Source organism: Strongylocentrotus purpuratus, unplaced genomic scaffold, assembly GCF_000002235.5.
Source record: "Strongylocentrotus purpuratus isolate Spur 01 unplaced genomic scaffold, Spur_5.0 spur5_scaffold_6, whole genome shotgun sequence".
In the NCBI taxonomy this organism is placed as follows: Eukaryota; Metazoa; Echinodermata; class Echinoidea; order Camarodonta; family Strongylocentrotidae; genus Strongylocentrotus; species Strongylocentrotus purpuratus.
In genome coordinates, this window is record NW_022145612.1 from 38,168,754 (window position 1) to 38,179,903 (window position 11,150).

Genomic DNA, 11,150 nt, shown 5'->3' on the forward strand with positions numbered 1-11,150 from the left:
TAACAAATGAAAAAAAATACAAAGATGTTTTTGTCAAAAGTAACTTCTTTTGTGCAAAGTTTCGTGGCTTGCAAGTGTTTTTTACTTTCTTAATGGATTACAGAAATGAATAATTTGAGATAAGGTTACATATATGGAAGAGGATTGTATAAAGGATGCAGAACGAACGTGACAGTTTAACATCCCTAATCAGGCAGCCGGTAGAAAACGCATGATTATTTAACGCCAAGAATGAGAAAGCGCTCCGTGTGTAGGTAATAAAAAAAAACCTTAATTGAAAACAAAGACAGTGCTCCTTGCCATCTATCTCTCAATTTACAACATTAACTGAAAGAAACTCGTTAGACTAAAATATCTTGAGTTCCTCCCTCAAAAACGTTGAATATATAATTCGTGGGAATGACTGAGGGTTTTTGTTGGTTTCCGTGCGCGTTCATTGTGTGTGTGAGAGTGAGGGGGTATTGTTAATGCAGGCAGTGTGCGCGCTTCTTTCGGATTGGTGGAAGCGGGGTCAAGCCCGTGTACGCCACACAGTGCAATATACCACTTATCAAGCAATTTTAACTGGCGCCATCGAGATTCTCAATGAAATAGGAAGCGTGAGGGGAAGAGAGAAAGGGAGAGAGAGAGTTATTGGAGGGGACGAGATAGGGAGATGCTGGTAGAGAGGGCTACAGAGAAAGAGAAAGAGAGAGAGTCACATCACAGGCATCCGTAGAGAGCAGACGAGAAAGCTGAAAGGTATAGTAATATGGGAGAGGTAGAGATAGAGGGATAGAGTCAGAGAGACAGAGAGGGGGAAATAGACCTATAATTATTGGAAATTCGTTTGGAGGGTGCAGGCCGCGCTTGATGCGTAAACATGCTTGAGTCTGGTTTTAGAATTTCCGAATAAAAAAGGAAATCTAAATGGAGAAGGGGGAGGGGTACATTATCCCATTCAGAAATTTAGAAACAACGGAGAGACAAAAGCATGATATCAACATTTATTGTCTAGTCATGTTGGGGTTGGGGTTTAGACCCGAAGAGATGAAAATGAAAGATGATGAAGACGCATGGATGAATAAAGTGAATATCTCTGCTCGGTTATAAAGGAGACACAGAGGTTAGGGGAAGACGTGCGTGGGATGTGAAGGAAATGAAAGAGAGCATTGAAACATAATGGGAGAGGGAGAGAGATAGACAGAGAGAGAAAGAGAGAGAAAGGGAGAGAGAGAGAGAGAGAGAGAGAGAGAAAGAGACGAGAGAGAGAGAGAGAGAGAGAGAGAGAGAGAGAGAAAGGGTAAAGAGGAGAATAGAGAAGACGGTGTATACATATAATTATATATATATACTATAAGTTTCGGTATAGTGTGATTATAAATTCGCTTTACATACAAATAATGTTTCTTTTTAGAAGGCAAACTACACGAGACATACAGTATTTATAAATGCAGAGGCTCATCTGTTTCGTCGTTGAGTAAAGGATTCGTCGTAGCAAATGATCATTACAATGTGACGACTACTTCAATTACTCTATTTTGGTCCGATATTAGACCCAATGAAAATATACACATTAACTTTTTTTCTTTTTTTGTACGAGAATAAGCAGACTCATATTTCAGAAATGAGTTGCATTCCATGAAAACCGTATTTGGTAAATTGTACTGCATATCCTGATTCTACAGAGAATAGCTTCCGTATACAGTTTGTGCGTTAGGCATGATAATAACAATGCCTTTCTTCTATAATATTATTTTAAAGGTATCTGTTATTTTTGTCAAATCAAACCTGTCTATTTTGCAATCGAATGTATTGAAAATTCTAGAGAACATTAAAATTAGAGTATCAATATGAAAGCTTATTTACAGTAAATGTTAGGGAGAATTACAAAAAAAGAATAATGAAACAATTTCGTATGTTCGCCATGTTTACGAATATAAATAATAATTTAATTCGAGCATTGATACAAAAGCACGTACATTGTGATTAGTGAATGCATTTTGCCATACAAAATTGGGATACAAAGTGCAGTCACATGTAATTGTCACTCACTTTATGTAAGTATCATGTATTGCAAAAGCTGCCAAGTAAATACAAGTATATATTTTTTTGACGATATTGGCTTATTTAACCGAGCATCAAGTTCCAGCGTTTCAAATTTTGTGAGGGAGCAAAGCAAAGCAAATGATAAGAGAAACACATTTTTAGGGGCTTATCCACTTGTAGTGCGAGACATAATTTTCTGTATGCTGACAAGTTGCTATTCAAGAATGTAGATAAGGCATGGAATAATGTACAAAAAAAGCCTGTCTCGCTCCCCAAATATGAAGCGACTGTTGCCCCAAATATTCCTAGTTTCAACACTCTTTGGGCTGCGGCACCTGCATGGCCCCACCCACCATCCTCTCGTACTCATGAATAGTCTGTTACCACGAATATTACTATCTCGAAATTCAATATCTATTATTCACACGGTATTGCCTTTAAAAAGTCAGTGTCCAGCTGTGTGCATCCATTTATCACGGCAATCAACAGAGTTATCAAAGCAGAACAAAAATTTGTGTTTCATCCCTTTAAAAGAGTTCCATGCATGTTGTTGTGTTATTGTATTGCTGTAAAGTTCAACGTCTGCGAACAGAAAGAGAAAGAGATAGAAAATCAACATTACACGGGAGAAAGAAAGGGAGATAGATAAATAGAGATAGAGAGAGAGAGAGAGAGAGAGAGAGAGAGAGAAGGAGGAAATACATGCAGGAGATATAGAGACTGACAGGAAGGGACAGGGAGAGATATTCGAATATAATACGGACATATATCTTGCAGAGAAAGATATAGAAACGGACGAGAGAGGCAAGAACAAATATGAAGAGAAGGGAAAGGAAGCGAAAGAGATAGACAATATAGGAGAGAGAGAGAGAGAGAGAGAGAGATGGGGGGGGAGAGGAAATTGAAAATGAAAAATGGGTGAACGTAAGGGAGATTGAGAGAGGGCAAAGGATAGTAAATATGAAGAGGAACAGGGATCGAAAGAAGCTAAAGAAAGAAGAAATATACATAAAGAGAGAGGATGAGACAAGGAGTGACCGAGAAAGAAAGAAATATGAAATATAATTAAGAACATAAAGAAGAAAAGAAACAGAAAAGACTGAGAGGTGATGGGAGGGGGAGAGGGGGTAGAGGGGGGGACGTGAATCACAGAGAGAGAGAGAGATTTGCCATACTTGGTATTCAAAATGTTACCAATCCTTCTGCCCGTTGGGCCCTTCCAAGCCTGGAGGTAGTGCAACTCACCGAACCGAACCTTTCGCGGGCTCACCCTCGCATCGAGCCACTGAACGTACGGTCATCCGACCGAAAAGAAGCTTTCTATAATTATACACACACAACCCGCCAAGCTTTCATATAGGTATCCGCCAGTGTCCTATACGTCACAATGCAAAACCAACAGGCGTGTAGTTGCTCTGTCAAAGACTCTGGCATGGATGCATAGAAAAATACTGCAAGGGGTATAAATATCACATTCGTAGTAGAATAACGCATTTTATGGATGGAAATATTTACAAAATATGTTTACAATGAAACTCGATCTGTGGTTTATGATAAATTAATAAACCAAAGGGACACAATTCATCAAGCGACCTAATCGTACATGAATCCGTATTGCATGTATAGGCTACATACGAATTATGCGTTCGGTTATTGATAAGAGGTAAAATATTCATAATGATAACTATATTTTCATCTCTCTTTTTCACAATCTCTCTCTCTCTCTCTCTCTCTCTATCTATCTATCTCTGTGAAAAAAATATGTATGCCTATTAAGAATTCAAAACATATTATAGTAAGTTTTATCATCCTTTCTCAGCTCTATATCTACCTCTCCCTCCCTCTTAACCACCTCTCCCTCTCTCTCTCTCTCTCTCTCTCTCTCTCTCTCTCTCTGTATGTCTCTCTCTCTGTCTATCTGACCACAGATAGGGAAAAGACTTTTGCACACATCGTTTTCTGGCGCCTCGACGACTGATCAAAGCATCAAAATCCCGATTATGCTGTGAAATATGTCTTTGCTGGGATGCCGATATACATGCGTAGGACTTTTATCTTTTCTTATTTGTTTGTTCCTTTGCCACCACCTACTCCCACGCACGTGCAGACTGTCAAACCCCACGGTCAAACAGAACTATTCGCGGTTTTTGTAGTAAGTTGTCACTGAAGTTTCTTTCAGCCCTTAATCATGTTTATAATTCAAAATGTTGGGGAAAAAGTACCGTAGTAAGTAGTAAATTACAAAATCCTTTTTTTTCTTCCATTATTTTCTCAGAAATATAATATATTTTTTATATTCTCAAATGATAAGCTATAGAAGGTTGCATGTAGTCTGAGATGGGCTAATTTTGCGAGACGCCGAGATTCGCGTCTGCTTCGAGACTTTGGATGTTTGCAGTTCGTTAATGTTTCTATCCGCGAAAGAAAACAATATGCTCAGGTTACATGTCGCAAAAAATGTATAGTTTCCAGTATTAAAGGTTGAGGATCATCACTTTTGACTATGGAAAATGATGATATAACACTTCAACAAAAAAAGGATGCTTGAATGATTTCATCTTTATGCACAGCATTTCGTGAGTAGATTATATTACTGATTGACCTGAGTCGAACTTGAATGTTTTGTTAGCATAGTATTAATACAAACATTGCCATCATGAAAGCCTTGACATTGAAATGTGCTTGAGGGTTTTTATCGGTTCAGGGAGTAGCTATTATCATGGAGCAATTATTCAAACAGAGAAAATGAACGAGATTTTGGTCTATTGCCAATTTTTTTTCTCGATGCTTCTGAAAAATCAACTCAAATGATCAGATTAAAAAGAACATAATCATTATATATCCTTCATATAACTGACAACCTAGCAGCCCTACGCTTTGAGTAGAATGGGATTGAAATGTTGAAACGAAATTTCGCGGCTTTATTTGTCTAAGGCCTATAATAGTTTTGAGGGTGCTGCACGTATGTTCATGTGTGTAAATGTAATTTGGCATGGTTGGCGTGAATCAAATTATGAGATCTAATGACAACCGTCTAGGGAAAGCATCTTAACACCCCCCCCCCTGAAAGACGCGATTTATAGGATTAAACCCTGGACCAATTTAAATAAGGTAGCTCAGAGAGCTGGAACACCACGAAAAGTAAATTCACATCTCCCTGAGACAACAAGCGGTTTAAGTGTGGCCCAAAGTCCCGGGTGTGGCCAGCGCGCTTTATGAACTTCGAACCTTGGACCTTCACGTTTGGGGATCATTAAGCTGTTGAGGTTTATTTACTGATTAGCTTTCTTACCAGCAAAAGTGTTGAAAATTAAATGAGAGCATTTATACTGTCATGCATGCGATATTTTCTTACCAAATTGCTTTGTTACGCTTCTAAAAATAGAAACAGCGTTAAAAGGAAAATACTGGGTTCCAAACCGACTCTGACGGTTTGTTGGTGATCTATGGTTTTGTCTAGTTCCTCGTGTATCATTATGTGTAGCCAACGAGGGCCATAATGTCCAAATACTGCTTGCCGGCAAGCATTTATGCCTGCTTTAGAGGGACACTCCGTGTTGAATAGATACCAAGCCTTTTATGCATTTGACTACGGTATTGAGACACGTGGGGCAAGTTCTTTGAAAAAGGAGCAAGGCTCCAATGCGTCGTGTAAATCGTACATGAATGTACTCTTTCAAACACTCAATACATGCAGAATAATCACCCGGTAGGGTCTGTAAACCTCACGAAACCCATTTGTGTGTTCCTAGTCAGTCGTGTCCATCCAGATGAAAACAATCCTATTCATCAGCAGATCAGAGGAGAGAGGAAGATCCAAAAAAATTAAAAGCATAAAATATTGCGAATTCTTCTTTAGAAAAGATCACGCGCGATCAAAAAGTGCGCGACGCACTATTCTGTCACGCGATGTCCAATTCCGTTCCGCCCAAAGATTGATGAATGCTGCGTGCACTTTTTCTGTGCGCATTTTAGCTCTTTTTTGGCGCTGAGGGCGTATTAATATCGTTCTGTTTTCGTTGATATCCTGATGTTATTACCAAAAAATATGATACACAATTTGTGATTTCATTTGTAATTTGATAATCTACCAACTTTGGCTTTGATCTCACGGGAGATACGGTTCCTTTCCCGATTTGGTACTACATGTATCACCATATTCGGGGGATTGATATATGGTGCCGGTTTATCATTACTCATCGGGAATACATTTACCAAAGCTTCTGAAGGATTTTTTTGACGTTGATTGTCGAACCTCGATCTAATTCATCATCATCATCATCATCATCATCATAATTATCATCACCAACATTAACAACATTAACAACAGCAACGACAACAACAACAACTACTACTTTTAGCACTATTACTACTACTACTTCTACTACTACTACTGCTACATCTACTGCTACAACTACTATGTACATGTATTACTACTGCTACTTCTACTACTGATGATACTTCTAATAGTAGTACATAATTATGTGAATATATATTTGCACATAATCATATTACAGAACAATTCTTACAAAACAGAAAAGTTATAAGTTTCTCACATGATATTATATTATATAATATAATTTCGTGATAGGGACTGTTCATTTCGTCAAGGGCACCAGGTACGTCGGGCGGATGGGTGACGGTCCCAAACCCACCAAGTGAACTAAATCTGCTGTCACACCGACAACTGTTACCGGGAGTGCATTTCAAGGAACATACCCACAAATAGAGAGGCAACTCTCTAACGGATGTCTTGTTTAAGGTCATTGCTTACAAGGCAAATAATGTATATTGTTATGCATTTGATGATTAACAAATATCACTTATAAAATATATAGCAAATATAACAATGGCAGGGATTCAACCTTGCGGTATATACCCCGCATTTTATAGAAAGTAAGTGTGATTCAGTTGAATCCAAATATACAAATTGTTTTCTATTCACTAAATAGTTTTTAAACAACAGTATTGCAACACCCCCTCAATCCATAATTTTACGTATAAGTCTAGTATGGTCAAGAGTGTCAATGCCTTGCTCAAAACCATGAATACCGTGACGCCGATAGCATGATTACAATCAGCTAAGGCATTTGATAATTAGTTGCACTAATTCTTATTTAGTTGACTTGGATTTTCTACAACCATATTGATCATGGTAGAGGGGAAAACATGGTAAAAAGTCCCATAGTCAGGTCTGTAATTAAAAAATAGCAAGTAGCGACGAGTCCTCTTTCTTTGTAGATTGGAATAATTCTTGCTATTATGAAATGAATGCGTCTGGAAAAAAGGGATAAATTAAAATATGTACTAATGGCGTTATTATACTTCCTGCAACTTGTTTAAACAAGATCCGTACTCATATCATCATGACGACTTGAATGACTTATCTTCAAGAACTTAACAATATTCAAATCTTCAATCCCATCTGTAGGCATGCAGAAAGTGGTTTATCACATTTATTTCGAGATATTCTACATATTCATCTGTATGATTAGAATTTGTTTTTGATGCCTAATTAGGACCAACATGTACAATGCACTAATTGAAACAATTAGCTATATAGTTTTGAGTCGGGAATTGTTTGTCCCTAATTGTTAATATTACATTTAGATGTATCTTCCTCTTTTTCCTTAGGGTTTCATTTATAATTTTCCAGCTTTGTCAAATTCTCTCATATATAATTATTGATGTTAATATATTCCTATATTCGGATTCATTCTATTTAGTTGGGTGAAATAGGCTACACCTGTACACCTTATGTTTTCTTTTCGATTGAGACAAAAATAAACTTTAGTTAGCCGGGATATGTGGATTTTCTTTTATTCAACTTTCGTTTAGGCTCTGGGATACATCTTATTACATGATTGTAATATTAACGACTTTTATCCTTCCTCCTACGTCAGCAGGTCAGTAAAAATGACTTTGCGATGGAGATGGATCAATAAAGAGAAGGCGATGACAAGGAAAAAAGGACGAAATAACAATCAAACACCACCCCAGGTGAGTTAGGCTTTCAACAAAACCCTGGACGGACACACACGGGGAGATTTGATGTACCCCATGGCCACCCCAATCGCCATACCATTCGACGCACCTGAGAGACAATATATCACGAGGATAAAACACGGGGACGACCTTGCGTGCCAGACTTACTGCCGTCGAACTATGCCTCTGAAGTTCGCCGCCGCGCCGCCCAAGCGCACCTTTTTTACTAGGTGAAAAGTCGCGGCCGCCCAAGAAACGGGCGCACATGTAACGCATTACATGACGATGTGAATGTCATCTTTTGGAAGATGGTTTTAAAGGTATCAACTTTCACTTCAATTTTTGTTTTGCTCTACCTTGGTCTGACTGATGAAAAATACCTGGTTTGTTATCTACGTTTTCTGACCCCCCCCCCCCCCCCACACACACACAACTTCTTGAGCATGTTAAGTATTCTGACAAGATTTTGATACAAATGTTAATATAAGACAGTCACACCTTCAGTAGATTTACTCTTTGTCATTTTCAATATTTATGATATGAAAATCTGGAAATTGTGCATATTTCGATTCGATTCAAAATGTATATGATATTTAGTCATAGTTATGTACGATACTGACTGAACTGTGAAATATTTGTAGGCTATGTCAAGTATATGTAATCCGGTTTGTTTGGTCAGGTACTGCAAAACATATTTCGTTCCAAGTATGATGATGCACCTACGTAAAAAGGAGTTAATTTACCTTGGCTTTAATAAATAAAATCTCCTTTAAAAATAAAAGCAGAAATAACAGAAGAAATAATTGCTTTGTAAACATTAACATATTATACTTTTCTGGTATCAAGTGCCTGTAATTTAAGCAACAATACTGAAAGTATCATTTAAAAAGGGCCCCAATTTTTTGTACAGGGCTGTATACATGTATACTTCTACACTTGCTTGCATCATAATTAAAACCAGTTTTCATTTTTCAAAAGTAAATTAAATCCGTTACAAGGGCAGTGTTCCTTTAACCCCAAATCTCTCATCCCTTATATCCTTCATTCTAGAGTATGTTATTTGAAGGGACCTTGGGTTTTAGTATCTACCTCCGGCCTGCCTTAGCAGCTCGGTAATCATGGGTAGGGGCGCTGAGAGGGGGGGGGGGGGGCACGAGGAGATGATGATGGGTGTGCCAACACTTCAACAAATTCAGGGCCCCGTCTTATAAAGAGTTGATATTATTTGTAGTACATATCATTGCAACTATGTACATAAGAGATAGGAGACTGCAAACTTACGATGGATTGGAGGTCTTGCAATTGCATTGGACCATTTGCAACTCTTTATTAGACTGGGCCCAGATTTCCCATCTTAATTTATAACCATAACAATTTATTGTTATCTGCCAAGTCATAATCACCATGACCATAAGGCACTTTCACTTGTTCACAGTGTCACTTTTGTATTGTCGGCTACCACCATTTATTATGTGCTAGCAACACCCCCAGAGTAAGGTGAAAGAATTATTTGACCACAAAATATTAATTTCGATATAACCTTTGCGATGTGTGTCAAAAGTGATCCACTAGATCTAACATAATATAACATTATTATGTTGCATCTCCTGGTTACACTGGTAATATGCAAACAACAAGCGTCATGAAGTTAAAGGGAGATGGTCGTCAGTTTCCATGTGCAATAGGCCATAATTCGCTGACACCGACTTAGTGAAAATACCATTAATAGGTGTGCAAGTATGTACCCAGCAAACCCGTAGTCCCATCAAGTAATACCCCCTAGTCTGTCTCTCGGAGAGCCTTCGGGTGAGACGATAGCTTGACATTACGGAGCATTAGACTAGACCTGTTGGTCATAAAAAATAAAGGCTACTCATGTGATTAACAACATATATTATTGGGTAAACACCCGAATGGTGTTGAATTGTCCCCCATTATGTTCATGTTATAATTTACCGTCCGTTTTGATTCATATTGGTTATAGCCTACATGCATGTATTTCAGCTGTCATAGCATTGTGAGATTTTGTTAGAAATTCTCCACCCTATTTCCATGTAATCAAAGACATGAATAAGGTTTGAAAATGCTATACAGAACCGCAAAATTAATTTCATAGTCCACGTTTGCGCTGCCATTGGCATGTTTGACGCATCAGGTTTATTAAGTCATTCTTAAATAATACATCATAATATATCACTTAAGGGCAATAAAAAGCGAAAGACTGAAAGTCTCTAAGAATGTAGAGCAGAGATATAGGTAAGAAACACAGACAAAGCAGAGACGGCATTAAGACGCTTACAGGTGCTCTTGAAATATTCAACATGTTTTATGTCGCCACGGATACAGCGCTTATGATTCAGAAAGAAAAGAACCAGGAAATCGTTATTGAAAAGAAAGCAAAGATGACAATATTAAGTCTGTCGACGGAACCTGGGTATAGGACATTTACAGATACACAAAGTGATCAAACCTTTACTACCAGTTTCTGTGCAGGAAAACAACAAAAGATAGAGAAACAATCGTCGAATTTTTGCATAAAATCGGATACATAATGGTCAGTCTTGTAGAAGAAGATTATTGGTGGACAGTTCGCAATATGGGTATGTGGTGAGGGGAGATGGATCAAAGTACCGGGGAGGGAGAGAGGTAGAAGAGAGAACTAGGGGAAAGAAGGAGAGAGAGAGAGAGAGAGAGAGAGAAAGAGAGAGAGAGAGACAGATAAACAGAGAGAGAGAGAGAGCGAGAGGGAGAGCGAGAGGGAAAGATAGATGCAGAGAAAATCAACGGGGACACAGAAGGGAACTTGGGATGGTGAATATAGAAAAGACAAGGGTGCAAAGGAATGGTGGAAATGGGAAAGATGTAGGTTCATGCGCAGAGAGAGAGAGAGAGAAAAAGAAAGAGAGGGAGAGAGAAAGAGATAGGGGTGGTGGAGAGAAGGCGGGAGTGTTTTCCGAGCACAACGTTGACATCGCAGACAACCGTCGTATAATGACGCTGTTGAAAAAAATTATGCCGCCCGCGTCCCTACCAAAATGCACTCCAACTGCCAGACAATCTCCCTCGGGCAGCGGCCAAAAACATTAACAAATAATTTATGAATCACAAACGAACTTAATCTCTATTCTCTCCTTTCC